Consider the following 20,753-nt stretch of genomic DNA (forward strand, 5'->3'; position numbering starts at 1 on the left):
CTTATCCATTTTGCCAATCTTTATCTTTTGATTGGGGAGTTTAATCCATTAACATTCAATGTTATTACTATAAAGGCAGTTCTTACTGCATCTATTTTGACCTTTGGGTTTTCTCTGTCATATTTTATTTTCACCAGTCTTCTTTTTTAAATGTTTTTTGTTACTTTTTCTGATACTATCTTCATTTTTAGACTCTCTTCTGAGCCTACTCTCCTGTGTTTTCTTTTCAGGCTGTAGCACTACCTTTAGTATTTCCTGCAAAACTGGTCTCTTGGTTACAAAATGTTTCAGTGTCTTTATCTGTGAATATTCTAAACTCACCCTCATTTAAAGAAATGGTTCTTTTTTAATAATCTTGATGCAAATTTTCAATGTTTACTGTATATTGCCAAATAAATCTGCAATGAAAAAGAAAATGCAAAAATAAAAAAAAGTATTCCAAATATACAGCTGTTAATCTGCTAGCCCTTAGGATATTAAACAATTCAATAATGCATTCAAGATTTAGCCTTAGGTTAAAGGAACTTTAATGCTTGTCACTTGTTATCTGAACAACAGGTTATCAGAACTTTATATAAATGTAACTAAGTAAACGAAAATGCCAGAAAAAATTTATTTAATGTCCTCTTAATCAAAATAGAACCAAAAGAAGTTAAACACACACCATAATGCAGAGAGAAGCAGATGTGGCTCAAGCAATTGAGCTCCCACCTACTACATGGGAGGTCCTGGGTTCAGTTCCCAGTGCCTCCTGGAGAAGATGAGCAAGACAGTGAGCTGGCATATGGGCTGGCATGGAGAGCAGACACAACAAGATGGTGCAACAAGGAGATACCGGAAACACAATGAGAGACACAACAAAGCAAGGAGCTGAGGTGGCTCAAGCAATTTGAGTTCCTCTCTCCCACATGGAAGGTCCCAGGTTTGGTTCCCAGTATCTCCTAAAGAGAAAAGAAGCAGACACAGAGAGCACACAGCAAATGGATACAGAAAGCAGACAGTGAGTGTAAACAACAAGGGGGGAGGGATAAATAAATAAAATAAATCTTAAGAAAAAAAAAATGCAGATATGCCAAGTCTTTCTGGTGTGGTTTATACAAAGTTATCTTAAAGCAATCTTAAAGCAAATGCATAAGAAACAGTTCTGAACTTTGTAACTGATTTGTGCAGAAAAATGTGCTTCTGGATTTCTTTTTAAAAGTGCTTATTATTTATAGTTTATTTTTTTAAAAATATATTTTTTATTTATTTTTAAAAGATACATGGATTACATAAAATATTACATTAAAAATATAGGGATTCCCATATGTCCCACTCCCCACACCTCCCACTTTTCCCACATTAACAACTTCTTACATTAGCATGGCACATTCATTGCAATTGATTAACACATTTTGGAACATTGCCACTAAGCATGGATTATAGTTTACACTGTAGTTTATACTCTCTTCCACTACATTCTGTAGGTTATGGCAGGATATATAATGTCCTGTATCTGTCTTGCAGTGTCCTTCAGGACAATTCCAAGTCCAGAAAATGCCCCCATATTACACCTCTTTTTCCCTCTCCCTGCCTTCAGCAATGCCTGTGACCACTGTCTCCTCATCATTCATATAATTTCTTCCATTGCTAGAATCACAATAAGTCTATAGTAAAGTATCAGTAAGCCCTCTCTAGTCTATATTTTATTCCCCAATCCTAAGGATTCTGGGATGGTGATGCTCACTCCACCTCTAAACTGAGAAGGGCTTCAATCCCATATGGCAGATGAATGGGACTCTCTTGCTTGCAGTTCCTTGGTGTGGTTGTTGTCCATCCTCACCTCCTTGTTAGCTGTCCTGGGTGAGCCCAATGAACTGGAGAGTAGGTGTTGCAACTATGCTGAGGTTCAGGGCCCAGCTGGCACATGGACAGCCCAGAGATTCAAGTCTCTTGGACATACACCCACCAACTTCAGCACCAACTATAGGTTCAGTAAAAGTGACAGAAGAGGCATGTGTAGAGAAGTCACATCTGAGTCCAACTCTGTCACACTCAGGAGCACAAACTCCAAAGTAGGGCCCACTGACAAGGCAACAAACTCTGGAGCTATCTGCCATGACCGTAGGTCTTGGGTATCTCTGTAACCCTCAGGAGCCCCACTATTTGGGGGTAGTATCTACTTCGGCTGTCTATGAGATCCTGCTGAGATGTGCATAAGCATTACCTCTCTGATGCCTCTTGACTCATTTTGAAGTCTCTTAGCCATATAAACTCATTTGTCTTTACCGTTTACCCCTTTTATTCAAGGTCTTTTTCCAGTTGCATAACCAGCTGATGCTTGATAGTAATCCCTCAGTGCCAGGGAGGCTCATCCCCCAGGATTTATGTCCCACAATGGGGGGAAGATAAACTCAGAATTTATATGCTGAGTTTGGCTTAGAGAGTCATATTTGAGTAACATGGAGGCTCTCAGTAGGTAACTCTTAGGCTTCCTGTAACACTAGGCTAAGTTAAAATTTCAAGAGCAAAGGCTCATAAGCATAGTCATTAGTATTAAGAGTCCATCAATGAACCATCCTTCATTGATCATTGTCCCTGTCCTTGGAGGATTGTTGCTGTTCCATTAGAAAATGTGGTAGAACTCTCTGGGATGGGAATTCAGTGTTCTTGCAGTTGTGTGTGAATCTCTACTCACTGTGGCAATGCCCCATGAACATTTCAACATATTTATATACTTTATATGCCCAGGTGAACTTCCTATTATGTATCTCCCATCACTGACACCCCACACCAAAGCTCTTCCCTTGCCATAGTTGAACCCTTCTGTGATTCAAAACTTCTTCAAGAATGAAGCCAAATATATTGTCAAATTCAGTTAAATGTAGGTGTTTATAAAAAAAAATCTACTACCAACTATACAGGACTGATTGAGTTAAGGCAATACATTGGAGAGTACTTTGATTTGAATCAGGTTTTATAAAAGAAATAAGATATATAGATTTCCCATTAATCTTTCAGTGTAAAAGCCATTGTTATGACTATGACAACAAATTTTAAGAATTTCCAAATTAGATTTCTTTTTTTACTTAACTGTGCAGCTTTTGCTCAAGGAGTCTGTCTTTGTGCCAACCACTCTGTAAGTTTATTTGTTTACAAATGATTGCAATACCATGTTAATAAAATGGACATGTAAAATGAGTTAGTATTTTAAATAACTTCAAGCCTATGCTGTAGCTCTTCTTCATAAAGAATATTGAATCAACAAGCAGCAGATTCAGCCCCAGAATACTCGGATGCCCCAGTGGACATTATTACTTACAAGCCTGAAATGATACAGCCTTGCTTTGCTTTACCTAAATAGTACAATACAAACCATTTAAGAGTATCCTTTGGGAAACAGTTCAAATCTTCACATCACCAGAAAAAAAGTTTAATTTAATGAGTAGGTTTCCTGTCATTATCTTGGCAATATCATAAAATTATTTTAGATTTAGACCCGAATAAGCTACGGTAATTTAGGGAACTTTAGTCTCTAAAAAAAATATATATATATTTTGCAAGTCCTCATAATCCATGGGTTCAATATTGGAAAATTACCCAAAACTGTTCACAACTTTACTAACTTGATGCTGACTTGCCTGCTTAGAAGGTTTCACTTTTCAAGAAAGAGAGATGGTAAGGAGTGGCCAATATGTGTATATATCAGGAAAAGTATAGTCAAGGTCTCACTGCTCAGTCCAAAATAACTAAAATGAGCAAAATTAAAGGCTGTAACTTATACTGAATGTCAATTTGACAGATTATCCACTAAAATATCTATTAGGTAATATCTTCAGTAACTGCTGCTATTGGGGCACTCAAAGCTTGGGTCTGCATGTGGGAAATATTTTCTTTGAAGCTACATTGGTCCAAACATAACAAGAGTCAGCACATTCAGCCATCATCCTTTGGAGGGGTGGGCCAACCGTTTTTCTCATGTATCTATACAATACAATTATAGGATTGTTGGGCTCTTGCTAGATTATATTGCTCTCTGGATTTGCCTTTGAGTAAGGTGACATTTCTTTGCATGATGACCAATTCTATTGAGTAGGCACTGCTCTAGCCCTGTTTCATGAGAAGTTCCACACATAATGCTTCTCCACCCAGCACATCCTCTCCCAAGAGGACAGATAATACCACTCGAACAAATGGAGGATCAAATGGAAATTTAGCCTTAAAGGAGAAGTTATGCAAAATATTTTCTATGACTTCTGTATTATTTAGCCAAAGGGGTGCTGATGCAAAGGACCAGAAATCTGTTGGCTTTTATAAAGGGTATTTATTTAGGGCAAAAGCTTATAGTTTACAAGTTCCTAAAGAGTGCAGCTCAAGGTACCATCAGAAGTACTTTCTCACCCAAGTCAGTTGACACATGTAGCAAGATGGCAGGTAGTCTCTGCCTGGTCTCTCCTTCCTTCTTCTTTTTAAGGCTCCTTGGGCCCAGCTTCTTCTGATCTCAGCTGTAGGCTGGCATAGGCCTTGTCTTTCTTCCCACAGCCACAGGATCATATTTTCTCCTCTTCTGTGTCATGAAAAAGTTCTTTCCTGTGGCATCTATGGAACTCTTTCTCTTTTCTTGTGTATCTTCTGTGCATCTTCTTGAATGAGTGTCCATTTATATAGCCCACCAAGGGGGCGGGTACTCAGTCCTTGGTCACACCCTATTGACATGGTTTAATCAAAGCCCTAATCTTATTTAATCAAGTAAATGTAAAACCTTTGAATTTAATACAATCAAAGGGAATCACACCCAGAGGAACAGACCAGGTTACAAACATAATAAATCTTTTTGAAAAAATTCATAAGTAATATCAAACTGCTACACCTTCTTTGTCTTTTAAGATCTGAAGATCACTTTGCAAAGGACTATCAGGATCAACCTGCAGTTTTAACATGCCAGTCATATAAACTATCATTTAAATAAATCAAACAAATCCCTGTTTTATAACTCTGTGATTTGTGTACGTCCCTGAGTGCTTTTATAAGTCTATCCGTAGCTTGCACTGACCCAGACACTGCACTATTTAAATGGTCTTGCCTTTGAGTCTTCCTAATTTTCTCTAATATTGCCAAATTTTATTCCTTAATTCCTTCATCCTCTGATTTTTTCCTACTAATAGGCTCTTTTTCTTATATCTCATAGTGATCCCAGTCTTCTATATCTTCAGCCATCTCTTCCTCCTCCTTCTCTTCAGAAGTCACTTCTTCTTTTGTCCCATTCTGACCCACGGGTAGTGGTTGATCTAGTGTTTCAACATCCAGGTGCTTAGGAAGGTTATATAATTTGTAGAGTTCACATATCAATCACTTCAATTGCTGACAAAACGAATTGTTGTTTTGAGTAACTTCTAGACGTTTGGCACTGATGTCAGATTTAGATAATTGGAATCCACAAATCATATTGGTGAAGAATATGGATAAGATTCCCTGATGTTGCAGTGGAGAGTTTGTGGCAGCAGAGGCCAGTGCTGGCACCTGGTCGGTGCCAGTGGGGACACCAGGAACTGACAGTGTAGCCCATCCTCGTGGTTCTTGTTGAAGATGGACACCAGGAACTTTAGCTCAGCCTTGAACCCTGTCATGACATTTTCCAGTCACCTCTGCAGGAAGGGATGTGGAAGGGGAGCTGGGCCCAGAGCCTACAACCTGAAGCAACTGTCCCACAAGCTGGTCCTGTTCAAATTTTTCCATTCTTTTCTTCATTTGTTCTTTTCAATATTTTTCCGTGTCCTCAAATGGCATATCAAACTTACTGTTATTTTTCCAGCAATTAAAATCTGTAGAATGGGATTGATGAGTGAAAACAAACTTTGGAGCCAGGCAACACTTGATTTGAATTGGATTCTACCATGAGCTAAAGGTTGAAGATTAGAAATTTTTTTATTTTTATGGAATACTCATTTTACAGGATTTTAAAAAAAGGTTAAAATACTATCCCCCTTTTAATAAAAACTTTAATGAAAATTGTCATGTAGAAAGCTTTTAAAAAGGGGAAATTATTACTGTTGCTAGTATAACAAAAGTTTAAAAGTATGTTCACATATAATATCTCAAATAATTTTAATTGAAGAGGTTGGGTGAGGGAGTATCATTGCTTTTTCTGGACTTAACCAATAAAGACAAAGCTTCCTCTACCTAAGCATCAGGGTGACTTAAAGATGACCTTCAAGCTTCAAAATGATATCCCCCTACCCCTTTCTCAGACTCCTAGAGTTATACTTTAAGTGCTCTCTTTTCCTCGAGGTAACACTGCTTGAATACAGCAAAGCGAAATCATATCAATCATACTTTACATGGGATTTTGTTCTAAAGTCAAAGTGAAAGGCAAAAATCATGTACAGTTCAAATTACTTGTGGAATATTCTTCAATTATACTTTCGGGTACCTAAAATTTTTTTCCTCTCAGCATTTGCTACTTTGCCCATCCCCACCCCCACCCTGCATTTCTGCCTTGTCTCTATATCAGTACCCTACATTTTGTTCAAGTACGCATCCCCCTCAATTCAGCCAAAATGCTTTGGGAGAGGCTGACTTTACACTTAGCTCCAGGGAGCTCTTTATAAACTTAATCCAATCAGTACCCCCAAACACCTGATGACAGTAATTGGTTTTGTGGTAGTGCATTTGCTCTATTTAGACCAAAATGTCTTAAAGACACATTTGTTCTAAACTTCTGTGAAAAGAAAAGGTCCCTCACTTTTTTGAGTGAACCATCTGGCAAGACCTTCTCACATCCTTTGGATAGTGTAGTAGAAGTAAAGAACATACAGTGTGTACTTTTTAACATCTTGAACTGATAGAGATTATTCGGCTTTGCAGAACTGGGACTGGGTTAATTTTTTTCCAGAACCTTAAAGTAGTTGAAAGAATATTGAAACTTTGGAAAGTAGGTATACTAAAACTCACAACATGATTTTATGTTTAAATATTTTATTCCAAAATTAGACTTTATTATTATTTTACTAGCTATAATGGAAGAAAACTCATTATGGAATATTTAAAAATATAATTATGGAAAAATGTCAACCAGAAAAATATATATTTTCTATATATATTAATAGCATGCATATAGGGGCTTATATTTTTCCTTTTGCCTCAGGTTCCAATTGGCTTGGTACAGCTCTATCTGATCCTGTTTTTACTTAAAATATTGTTCATTATGAATTTTTCCATTAATTTGGATTTTAAAACATTTCATTAGAGTATTATCTGAATTACTGAGACTTTTGCACCCATTTAGATTTTCACCCAAGGTAAATGTCTCACTTCTCTAACCTAGTGTTGGTCCTAAGAGAGTCAACCCTAGGATGCAGAGCTGAGAGAAGCACAAAATTTGGAGCCCTTCAGGATGACCTGAATTTTTAGATTAATATGTAACCAGAAATGCTTTTTTTTTTTCTAATTAGAGGAGCAAAGACATTTCCGTTTATGGTCAAGGCAAAATAAGACTGGATTTTGTTACTTATGATGTGGTGTCCTAACTGAAGCACAGACAGAAAGAGATACTATACGTTGTGATCTACAATATTCTTTTTTCACTTATGCTCAATATATTTTCTTGTCAATTGTATTAGTCTGCCAAAATGGTGCTGATGCAAAGTACCAGAAATCTGTTGCCTTGGAAAAAGGGTATTTATTTGGGGTAAAAACTTACAGTTCCAAGGCCATAAAGAATCCTACTCCAGATTACTTTCTCATCAAAGTCAGTTGCCACATCTTGAAGCAAGATGGTGGCTGATCTCTGCCTGGCCTCTCCTTTCCCTCTGGGCTTCCAGTCCTTTCTCTCCTGGTTAGGGTTCATCTCTCAGGGCTTTCTATATCCCAGCTGCAGGCTGGCATAGGGCTTGTCTCTCAGGGCTTCTCTCTCTCCTGGCATAGGGCTCTTTTCTTTTGAGGTTTTCTCTATCAGTATCAGCTCTCTTCCCAACAGTCTCTGTAAGTTATCAGGCAAATGGCTCATCTCCATCCGGGGATGCAGGATCAAAAATAACTAAGTTTTCTCCTCTTCTGTGTATCTTCTTGAGTTAGTGTCCCTTTACATAGGCCCACATATATAAAGGGGACTAACCTGAGTCAGGCCTTACTAACATGGTTGAATCAAAGCCCTAATAAGTAATTTAATCAAGGGGCCCTCAACTGAGTCCAATATAATCAAAGGGTATTAAACCCAGAATAGATTAGTTTACAAACATAATCTTTCTCTTTTTGGGGTTCATAAATAATCCCAAACTGCCACATTCAATGGAAACACAACATTCCATTTTAATACATGTACCATTGTTTATTGTCTTATTGATGGATATGGAAGGAAGTTGTAATAATTTTCTTTTGATATTCCAACAGTGTAGCTGTCCTCATGCTGTATTGCATAAGGTAGTTGTAAGACATGAAATCACAGGATTAAAAATATTTACAATATTTAAATTGTTCATTAGTTATTATCAACTTGCTGTCCAAAGAGCTGTACTTATTTACTTGCCACTAGCACTGGGGCTAATAGTTTTCCTTACTTTTTCTAATCTGATAGGAAAACCATACTTCCCATATTTGATTATGATACTAATTTGAATTTCTTCAATATTTATTAAGGTTGAGCATTTATCATATGTTATTGGCCATCTATTTTTCTAGTGTGAATTGCCTATTTTGATCCTTTGCATGTTTTCTAATTTTTCTTTATTAATTTATACCAACTTTGGTCATATTAAGGATGTTTATCTTTTATCAGTTATGAATTTTGTATATTTTTCTCCTAGAATTTTATTTATCCTTGACAATTTACATTTTTGCATAATTATATCATTCAATTGTTCATTTGAGTGAAATACAGTTTTCTTGTCTTAGTGTGGTTAATTGAATTATGTACCCCAGAAAAAATTCTTAACCTTAATCCCATTCCTGTGGGTGTGGTCCCCTTGTAAATAGGACCTTTTGAAGAGGTGAATTTAGTGAGGATGTTGTCAACTGAATCAGGATGTGATTTATCCTCCTACCAGAAGGTTTATAGAGAGAAAGGCACATGGAGGAACTGGAAGCCAAGTCAGTCAGAAGCCAGGAATCAGTGGGAAGCCCAGAGTCAGTGGGATCTGGAAGAGAAATGAGAACACTTTGCCATGTGCATTGCCATGTGTAGCAGTTTGGTATTGTTTAAGATTTGCAAAAATACATATTGGATTATTTTTGTAAACTGCTTTTTTCTGCTGGGCATATTAGATTATATTGGATTCAGAGGTTTCAATTTTCTTGATTAAATAGTGGTTAAGTCTTTGATTGGGCCAGGTCAGTAAGACATTGAGTCCCCACTGAACCAAGGGGATAGGGATGCATAGAGAAACCACACCACAGAGAAGGGAGGTTCGAACTTTGATCCTGGAGCATGGGAAGTAAACACAGAGAAGCAGATATGTGAGGAAGGAGAGAAGGCTCCATTAGACACAGGCAGAGGCCTTTGGAAGAGAGATGAGTTGTTCACCTGACAGTCTACAGCTGGCCTTGTGGAGAGAGCAGAGATGCTGAGCCTGAAGAGAAATGAGCCCTGGGAAGAGAGGAACCTAAGAAGCCTGAACCCTGGCAGATGTCAGCAGCCATCTTGCCCCAACATAAGGCAATAGACTTTGGTGAGGGAAGTAACTTATGCTTTATGGCTTGGTAACTGTAAGCTTCCACCCCAAATAAATACCTTTTATAAAAGCCAACAGATTTCTGGTATTTTGCATCACACCCCTTTGACTGACTGATACACTGTGTGAGGGGATAGCCAAGGAATCCAAGGATTGCTGGCAGCCATCACCAGAACACCAGTCTTTGGGGAGAAAGCAATGCCTTGCTGACACTTTGATTTTGGACTTCTCTTACCTCAAAATTGTGAGTCAATAAATTCCCATTGTTAGTCAACCTATTGTATTGCCATAGCAGCCTGGAAACTAAGATAATCAGGAAGATCTTTTCCTATACTTTCTCCTAAATATTTTTTTTAATTAAAAAAATTTTTTGTGTGGTTTTATCTTTTAAATGTACATCTTTAATTCATCTGGAATTTCTATTTGTTTTTTTTTGTTGTTGATTTGTTTTTGAATTGTTTTATTTAATTGCCTTTTTAAAAAATATACATAGATCACAAAAAATGTTACATGAAAAAATATAAGAGGTACCCATATACCCCACACCTCACCCCACCCCACTCCTCCCACATCAACAATATCTTTTATCATTGTGGCACATTCACTGCATTTGGTGAATACATTTTTAAAAAAAATTTTGGTTCTATGATCTCTTTATTTTATTTTTTTAAATGTTACATTAAAAAAATATAAGAGGTTTCCATATTACCCCCCACCTCTCCTCACCCCACTCCTCCCACTTCAATAACCTCTTTCATCATTGTGGCACATTCATTGCATTTGGTGAATACATTTTGGAGCACTGTTGCACCATGTGAATAATAGTTTGCATTGTAATTACACTCTTCCCCAGTCCATTTGGTGGGTTATGGCAGGATTTATAACGTCCAGCATCTGTCCCTGCAATATCATTTAGAACAACTCTACGTCCCAAAAATGCCCCCACATCGCATCTCTTCTTCTCTCTCCCTGCCCCCAGCAACTACCGTGGTCACTGTCTCCACATCAATGATACAATTTCTTCAATTGCTAGAGTTACAATAGTGCTATAATAGAATACCAGTAAGTCCACTCTAATCCATATTTTATTCCTCTATTCTGTGGACCCTGGGATAGCTAAATCCACCCCACCTCCAAATCGAGAGGGGGCTTAGATCCCACATGGTTGATGGATGTGATTCTCCTGCTTGCAGCTGTAGGCACTCTTGGTTTCCTGGTGTGGTAGTTGACCATTTTCACCTTGCTGTTAGTTGACCTGGGTAAGTCCAACAAACTGGAGAGTAGGAGTTGCAACATTGCTGAGTCTCAGGGCCCAGTTGGCACATGAACTGTCCAGAGATTCAAGTCTCCTGGGTATACACCAACCCCAGCATCAACCACAGATTCAATAAAAGTGAAAGAAGAGGCATGTGTAGAAAGGTCACATCTGAATCCAACTCCATCACACTCAGGAGCACAAATTCCAAAGTAGGGCCCACTGACAAGTCACTGAATTCCAGAGCCATCTGCCATGACCATAGAACCTGTGTGTCTCCATAGTTCTCAGGAGCAACAGTATCTGGGGTTGTATCTACTTTGGCTGTCTCTGGGATCCTGCTGAGATGTGCGTAACCGCAACCCCTCTGATGACCTCCTGACTCTTTTTTGAAGGCTGTTAGCCAATGAACTCATTTATCTTTACCATTTACCCCTTTTATTCAAGGTCTTTTTCTAGTTGCATTACCAGCCAGTGATTGGTAATAATCCCTCTGTGTCAGGGAGGATCATCCCTAGGAGTCATGTCCCATGGTGAGGGGAAGGTAATGCATTTACATGCTGAGAGTGCCTTAGAGAGTGGTCACATTAGAGCAACATGGAGGCTCTCAGGAGGTAACTCTTAGGCACCCTGCACTCTAGGCCTAGTTGAAATTTCAGGCACACAGGCTCATAAGCATAGTCATCAATATCAAGGGCCTATCATTGGACCATCCTTCACTGGTCTTTGCCCTTGCACTTGGGGAATTGTTGCTGTTCCATTGAGGAATGTGACAGAGCTCCCCTGGCTAGGAACTCAGCCCTCCCTCAGTTGTTTGTAACTATAACTACTATGAAAATACCCAATGAATATCTGAACATTTTTATATACCTTATATACATGCCCTGGAGAACTCCCTCCTAACCATGTGTCCCCCATCAATAACACCGCACACCAGTGTTCCTCCCCTGCCATAGTTGAGCCCCTTTGTGGTCCAAAACTTCTTCAAAACTGAAGCCTAATATATTGCCAAATTCAATTAGTAGGAAAATGAAATAGTAATGATAGGTTTAAAGGTTAGACATAGAATACATACTAATTTTGAAAAACTAAAATAAAGTACAAATAAATTGGGGTATTAAAAAATGAAAAATATCATGCAACTTTGTTTTTGACATTTTGCCTTTCATCACTGTAATAGGTGTTACCCTGTATGTACAATGGCAAGGCAATTTTTTTCATTCCTTCCTCAGTGTCTACATCCTTTTTTTTTTAAATGAATTTTGTCTTCAAAAAAGTTTTATATCATAGTAAAATCACCTATACAATATAGGGGCCTCCCATATATCCAACATCAAACTCTTTCCCCCCTTCCCCAGCGATGATCTTTTTTCATGTTCATGTTATAGTTGTTGAAGCTGATGTAGAGATATTGAAACAAAGCTATAAAATATGGTTCCATTATGGTTTATATTTTAGATTGTACAATTTTCTAAATTTTTAGTTACATTATGGTTTACATTATAGTTTACATTTTAGTCTATAGACTTTTATACATTTTTGATGAAATTTAACATGTCTTATATCCATCATTGCCTTGCGGAACACTTCCATTGCCCCCCAGTTACCTTGCTTCCATCTATTCTATTCCTCTCTCCCACTCCCCTCAGGGCCCACAGTGACAACCAAGCTTCACTGCTTGAAGGACCAGATTCACAGATACTTACAACAATGCTGAGGGCTTGACACACTAGACTATCCTCCCCCATTGGGAAACACCAAATTTCTCGAGAGACAAAAGTCCCTATGTTTGAGAACATCATGCCTCCCCAGGATGGGAGTACACCTTCCCACTCATTGTGTGGGTCCCCACTCAATGATATGACACACTATTACAAGATGAGCACTCACACACTCCCTAGAAGCCTGCCTCTGTGCCAAATGCCCCTCATTAAACACCTTAAACAGGTAACCCTTCCTTATTATATTTTCTAAAGAGTTTTCGCAACATTATAATTTCAACTACATACCTGACAATCTCCCATGTTCATCTGTTCCCCCAACTCTCCCCCTAATTCCTTGGGCCATCTGCCCCATCCCCCCAACCCTAGCCCGCCTCAAGCTTGCAAAGCCCCACCCAATAGTATCCCTATGCCCCCATCTTATCCCTTCCCTGTACAACTACTTACCTCCACCTTATCATAGATTTCACCCACATAGGCATCAGCTCACAACCCCCCCCCCCCATTTCCTGTAAGCCTATCATTCAGTCTGTAGCTCGCTCTGAGACAGCTTGGTTTGCTTATTTCATATCAGAGAGGTCATGTAGTATTTGTCCTTCAATGCCTGGCTTGCTTCACTCAACATAAGGTATTCAAGATTCATCCATGTTGTCCTATGCGTTTGTACTCTATTCCTTCTTGTAGCTGACTAGTATCCCATTGTATATATATATATACACCACTAGTATCCCATTGTGTGTATATATATATACACACACACACACCACATTTTTATCCATTTATCTGTTGATGGCCATTTGGGTTGATTCCAACTTTTGGCAATAGTGAATAATGCCACTATGAACATTGGTGTGCATATATTGGTTTGTGTCCTTGTTTTCAGTTCTTCTGGGTATATACCCAGCAGTGGAATTGCTGGGTCATATGGCAAATCTATAGCTAGTTTTTTGAGAAACTGCCGATCTGTCCTCCAGAATAGCTGGATCATTCTGCATTCCCACCAGCCATGAATGAGTGTTCCTGTTCCTCCACATCCTCTCCAAACACTTGTAGTCTTCTGTTTTTTTAAACAGTTGCCAGTCTAATGGGAGTAAGATGGTATCTCATTGTAGTTTTGATTTTCATTTCTCTAATAGCTAATGATTTTGAGCATCTTTTCATGTGCTTTTTAGTCATTTGTATTTCTTCTGTAGAGAAGTGTCTGTCCAAATCTCTTGTCTATTTTTAAAGTGGGTTGTTTGTCTTTTTATTTTTGAGATATAGGAATTCTTTATACATGGCAGGATGTTAGTCTCCTATCATATATTTAGTTACCAAATATTTTCTCCTATTGGGTAGGCTGTCTTTTCACTTTCTTAACAAACTCCTTTGAGGTAAAAAAGGCTTAATTTTGAGGAGGTCCCATTTATCTGTTTTTTTCTTTTGCTGCTCGTGCTTTGGGTGTGAAGTTCATGAAGCCATTTCCTACTACAAGATCTTGTAGATGCTTCCCTACATTGTTTTCCAAGGTCGTTATGGTCTTAGCTCTTATATTTAGGTCTTTGATCCATCTTCAGTTGATTTTTGTAGAAGGTGTGAGATGGCAATCCCCTTTCATTTGTTTGCATATGGATATCCAGCTCTCCTAGCACCATTTGTTGAAGAGGCCATTCTCTTCCAATTGAGTGGGTTTGGTGGCCTTGTCAAATATTATATGGCTGTATATGTGATGATGTGTATCAGAACTCTCAATTCGATTCCATTGGTCAGTATGTCTATCCTTGTGCCAATACCATGCTGTTTTCACCACTTTGTAGTATATTTTGAAGTCAGGCAGGATCTAATTTTATTCTCTTATAAAAATAACATAGTCCACTGTCGAAGTACCATTAATTGAATAGGCCTGCCTTTCCTGACTAAACTGATTCTACTTTATTACATTTTAAATTCCAAATATACTTCTTGATTTCTGGGCTCTCTGTTAACTTGTACCCTTCCAGTGACTAACAATAACTAAGTTTTATATAGTGCTTCTCTATGTGGCAGTGTTCCAAATACTTTACAAATATTCTCTTTTTTAATCCTCGGGCAAAGATATGAACTAGATACTGTTATTATCTATACTTAACAGAAGAACCAAATTGAGTCAAAGAAAGAGACTGTATAATTTGTCTCAAGTTGTGTACTTAGGTACTTAGGAAGTGACAGAATCAAGTTTTTTTTTTTAAACAAATCAATTTTATTGATACATATTAATAAAGCATAAATCAATCCAAAGTGTATAATCATTTCAATCATTCTCAGAGAATTTTCATTAATCCAATAATAATAATCCTGAACAGAAAGAAACTCATCAGCATTCAATCTCTTTATGCTTCCCCTCTATACAGAGATGCTATTCTTTTTCCTTCTCTCTAGTATATTTGTATTTTTATTGTGTAAAAACAGTCTTATATATGCAGTATCAACCATATTTGTTTTTCACATAAGGGTTTACTATGCTATTCAGTCCCATGTTACAGTTTTTAGCAGTCCTTCTAGTAATATGACCTTAGGCTTTCCCTTTCAACCACTGTCACAGACATACAATAGCACTGCTAGTTACAAACAGCATGATATGATTTAATCATTACTGACAGAATCAAGTTTTGAACCAAAGTCCTTAGAGTGGCCTCCCAGGCTCCCTGCCATCTGGCGACCTGCTACCTCTCCTACCCCACTGACTTTTACTCTATCTTGGACTCATGCTTTCTAGTCATACTGGCCTCCTTTCTATTGCCTAAACATGCCAGGCATGCTCCTGCCTTAGGTTTGTTCTGGCTGTTCCCACTGCCTGGACTGCTTTTCCACTAGATATTTGCATAGCCAACTCTCTTTCAAGCTTTTCTCAAATGTCACCTTCTTAATGAAAACCTTTTTAAAATTGCAAACTTATCTCTCTAACCTTAGTATACTCTTGTTCCCATTTACCCAACCTTACTTTTCCTTTTTGTTCATAGGCTTATCACCTTGAAACACAGTGTACAATTTTCTTGCTTATTTTGTTTATTGTTTTTACTGCTCATTAAACTGTAACCTTCTTGAGAGAAGAAACTGTATGTTTTGTTCACATAGGTATCACAAGCACTTAGAATCATGCTTGACACCTAATAAGCTTTCCTTTTTTTTTTTAAGATTTATTTGTTTTATTCATTTTTCCCCCACCCCTCTCATTGCCTGCTCTGTGTCCATTCACCGTGCATTCTTCAGTGTCTGCTTATCTTCTCTCTTTCTTTTTTAAAGATTTATTTTTATTTATTTCTCTCCCCTTCCTCACTGTTGTCTGCTCTGTGTGCATTTGCTGTGTGTTCTTCTGCATCCGCTTGCATTGTCAGGTGGAACTGGGAAACTGCGTCTCTTTTTGTTATGTCATCTTGCTGTGTCAGCTCTCCGTGTGTGTGGTGCCTCTCCTGGGCAGGCTGTGCTTTTCTCAGGGTGGCTCTCCTTGCGGGGTGCACTCCTTGCATGTGGGGCACCCCTGTGTGAGGGCACCCCTGTGTGGCATGGCACTCCTTGCACGTGGCAGCACTGTGCGTGGGCCAGCTCACCACATGGGTCAGGAAGCCCTGGGTATTGAACCCTGGACCCTCCATATGGTAGGCGGATGCTCTATCAGTTGAACCATGTCCACTTTCCTCCTTGTCTTCTCTTTAGGCAGCCCTGGGAACTGATCCTGGGACCTTATGGAGTGGGAGAGAGGTGGGCAATCTCTTGTGCCACCTCAGCTCCCTGGTCTGCTGTGTCTCTTCTTGTCTCTCCTCAGTGTCTCTCTTTCTTTTTTTAGAGATTTATTTATTTTTTAAATTTTATTTCTCTCCCCTTCCCCTCCCAACAATCCTGTTGTCTGCTGTCTGTGTCCATTTGCTGTGTGTTCTTTTTTTTGTTGTATCATCTTGCTGTGTCAGCTCTCCGTGTGTGTGGCACCGTTCCTGGGCAGGCTGCACTTTCTTTCATGCTGGGTGGCTCTCCTTATGGGGCGCACTCCTTGCACGTGGGGCTCCCCTACTCAGGGGACACCACTTTGTGGCACGGCTCTCCTTGTGCGCATCAGCCCTGTGCATGGGCCAGTTCCACACAGGACAAGGAGACCTGGGGTTTGAACCACGGACCTCCCATGTGATAGGCAAACGCCCTATCCATTGGGCCAAGTCCGCTTCCCTCTATGTTTCTTTATGTTGCATCATCTTGCTTTGCCAGCTCTTCACTCAGGCCAGCACTCCACTCCGGCCAGCTTGCTGCTCAGGCTAGCTTGCCTTCACCAGGAGGCCTCGGGAATTAAACCCTTGACTCCCATGTTGTAGACGGGAGCCCAATTGCTTGAGCCAAATCCACTTCCCCTAAAAAGGTTTTGGTAAGTATTTGTTAAATGAATGAGTGAGTGACTGGGGCATTAGACTGCACTCATCACTTTTACTTATGTAATTTCTCCCCCTCTGTACTATAATAGAATGTCTTTTTGACATGTTTTTATAATAGTTGGTTCATAGTGTGTTAATTTCCAGTAGTTACGTCTCACTTTGTTGTATGGGCATCTTCTTATCTTTCAAGAAATAAATGTTCCCAGTACCCCTGCTCTTGTAGCAAATCTTTTTAGGATTTTCTATTCTTGCCTCAAATTCCTCTCTCCTATTTTGTCATAAACCCAGTCAAAGTAGGCTTTTGTCCCTGACATTACACTGACTTTACTCTTATCTAGGTCACTTTTTGCTAAATTCAGTAGTCAATCTTCCTTACTTTTTTTTGTTGGAGCACTCAGTGTCCTTTGACACAGACGGTCACTTCCTCCTTGATCCACTTTCTTTACTTTGCTTCCTGAACAGTTCCCTTAATTTCCCTTTGATTCCACTGGTTTTTCCTTCTCTGTCTCTGGCTCTGAAGTTCTTCATGTTTACCCTGACCTTTTAACACTGGAATACCCGCAGCTCAATCCTTGGTCCTCTTCTCTTTTCCTCTCTGCTTTATCTCTGACTCTCATTCTTGCTCTTTTTACTCTGTGCATTCTGGTCTCCCTTTTGTTCCCTTAACATGCTATGCTTGCTTCCTTCTCAGCGACTTTGCCTTTACTGTTCGTTTTTCTTTGTGGGGATATTTCCCCCTCTGTGGAGCTCTGTAAGACTTAAAAAGTTAACTTTGAGATGTTAAAATTTTCACCAGAATTTGGCTAGGTGTGCATTATTTTGTATTAATTCTGTCTGGCACTTAGTGATCTCTTTTAATTTGAAGTTTTAATTGTTTCTCTAGATCGTAGAACTTTGAATGTTTCTTTGATTATCATTTCTTGTCTCCTCCACTGTAACTCACTGAATTAATATACGAGCTCTTTTTGCCTCTGCTCTTTATGTCTCTTGACTTTTACTTCTCATGTCATTGTCTTTGAACTTTTTACTCTATCCTATATATGAGTTCTTTATTTGATCTAGATCATCACTTCAATTTTCAGCAATGTTGTTTCAATTTTCCCATCTTCATTGTTTCCTGAATTTGATTGAACATTTTTTATTTCAGAAAATCGTTATCATTTTTATATCTTTATAAGAACTCTCATGTTTAAATTCTTTCTTTCAAAAAGTTAATTATGGATCAATTTGATGAACTGAGGGAGTTGGTCAGCTTATTCTTCCTCCTTTACACTATTGAGTGCCATAAAATATCCCATAGTCTCTTTTGCCAAATGGTCAGTTGGTATGGGTTCCCTCCAAATTCTTAAAGTCAGGGTATAGGAGCTTTGGTGATTCCAGACAAAGAGTAATATGAAAGCTTTTTTAAAATATTTTTAAATTCAGTAGACTGTAGTGCATGACCCAGTGGGCTGGGATCTCAGGATGTGCAGAGCAGGGCTGAGTATTTTTAATGATGAAAATATTTAGAGCTTTCAGTTTATCTCTGGAGGCAGCAGATCTGGTTAACTTCATTATATTTTATTTTCATTAAATTTTTTCCATAAATATAATGTGCTTTTTATTTCTTTTTTCAATCCACAACTAATTAGAGAAAGCATTTTCAGTTTCTGATGTATTCTATTTTAGTTCATTCACATTTGATGTATTAATCATAAGCTTGGATTTATATCTGCCATATTGCTTTTTGCTTTCTATATGCATCATGTTTCTGTGTTACTCTTTTACTTCCTTATTTTGTAAAAATAAAAATTTTTAGTGTACTATTTTAATTCTCTTGATTTTTAAGCTATTTCCTTTTCTTTTTTATTTTATTATCTTTTTAAAAAAGATACATAGATCACACAAAATGTTACATTAAAAAATATAAGATGTTCCCATATACTCCACTCCCCACACCCCCCACTCCTCCCATATCAACAACTTCTTTCATTAGTGTGGTACATTCATTGTATTTGATGAATACATTTTGGAGCACTGCTATAGTGCGTGGATTATAGTTTACATTGTAGGTCACACTCTCTCCCAGTCCATTCAGTGGGTTATAGTAGGTATATAATGTCCTGCATCTGTGCCTGCAATATCATTCAGGACAACTCCAAGTCCCCAGAATGCCCCCATATCACACCTCTTCTTCCCTCTCCCTGCCTTCAGCAACTCCCATGGCCACTGTCTCCACATCAAAGATATAATTTCTCCCATTGCTAGAGACACAATAATTCTGTAGTAGAATACCAGTAAGTTCACTCTAATTTTATTTTATTCCTCCATCCTGGGGACCCTGGGATGGCGATACCCACTCCACCTCTAAATTGAGAGTGAGCTTAGACCCCACTTGGCTGATGGATGGAATTCTCCTGCTTGCAATTGTATACTCTTGGTTCCTTGGTGTGGTGGTTGACCATCCTCACCTCCTTATTAGATGATCTGGGTAAGTCCAATGAACCAACGAGTAGGTGTTGCAACTCTGCTGAGGCTCAGGGCCCCGCTGTCACATGGACAGTCCAGAGATTCAAGTGTTCTGAGCAAACACCAACCACAGTGCCAATCACAGTTTTAGTAAAAGTGACAGAAGAGGCATGTGTAGAGAAGTCACATCTGAGTCCAACTCCATCACATTCAGGCACACAAATTCCACAGTAGGGCCCACTGGCAAGGCATTGAACTCCAGAGCCATCTGCTGTGACTGTCATACCTGGGGCCTACGTAGCCCTCAGAAGCACCACTACCTGGGGTTGTATCTACTTTGACTGTCCCTCAGACTCTGCTGAGACATGCATAAGCGTGACCCCTCTGATGACCTCCTGGCTCATTCTGAAGTCTCTTAGCTATATAAACTCATTTATCTTTACCATTTCCCCCTTTTATTCAAGGTCTTTTTCTAGTTGCATCACCAGGTGGTGTTTAAGCTATTTTTTAGTTACTCTCTTAGTGGTTGCTCTAGGGATTTTTTTTTTTTTTTATCACAAACTACTTCATATGAATACAAACTTAACTGATAAAATATAGAAAATTTCTCCATTATATCTTTATTACCTCCTGCCTCTTTTGTGTTATTGCTGTCATATAAATATATTACATCTATATGTGTTATCATTGCTGTATATAACCTTAGATCTTTTAAAGGAATTTTGAGGAAAAAATAGAAAAATATATTTATATAGTCTTTTGAATTTACCTATATATTAGTACTCTTTATTTCTTCCTGTGGATTCAAGTTACTGTCCAGTGTTCTTTCCTTATCTCCAGAACTATTTTCTTTAGTATCTCTTATAATATAAGTCTTCTGGCCATGGATTTTCTGTCTTTTTTTTTTTTTTTTAATATATGAATGTTTTTATTTTGCCTTCATTCAGGAATGAAAGTTATAGAAGCTTGGTTGAAACATTTTGACTTTCAATATGTCATTACCCTGCCTCCTGACCTCCAATGTTTCTGTAGAGAAGCCATCATTTAATCATTCTACTTCCCTGTTTGTGATGAGCTGTTTTTCTCTTCTTGCTTCCAAGATATTTTTCTTTGTCTTTGTCTTTAATAGTTTGACTCTTCTGTATATTGATGAAGATCTCTCTGTTTTTATCTTATTTGGGGTTTCTTGAGCTTCTTTGATATGTAGATTAATGTTTTTTCATCCAATGTTTTTGACCATTATATTTTTGTACCATTTCTCTATCCTCTCCTGAGAACTGAATTACAAGCAAGGTGGTGCACTATTACA

At 38.4% G+C, this 20,753-nt stretch overlaps 1 pseudogene; it reads right to left on the reverse strand.

The window, feature by feature from the left end:
• Positions 1–3,915: 3,915 nt before the first annotated feature.
• On the reverse strand, positions 3,916–5,606 carry LOC101441073 (ubiquitin-conjugating enzyme E2 Q2-like; annotated as a pseudogene).
• Between the last annotated feature and the right edge of the window lie 15,147 nt (positions 5,607–20,753).

This window comes from Dasypus novemcinctus, chromosome 10 (assembly GCF_030445035.2).
Source record: "Dasypus novemcinctus isolate mDasNov1 chromosome 10, mDasNov1.1.hap2, whole genome shotgun sequence".
NCBI classification, from domain to species: domain Eukaryota; kingdom Metazoa; phylum Chordata; class Mammalia; order Cingulata; family Dasypodidae; genus Dasypus; species Dasypus novemcinctus.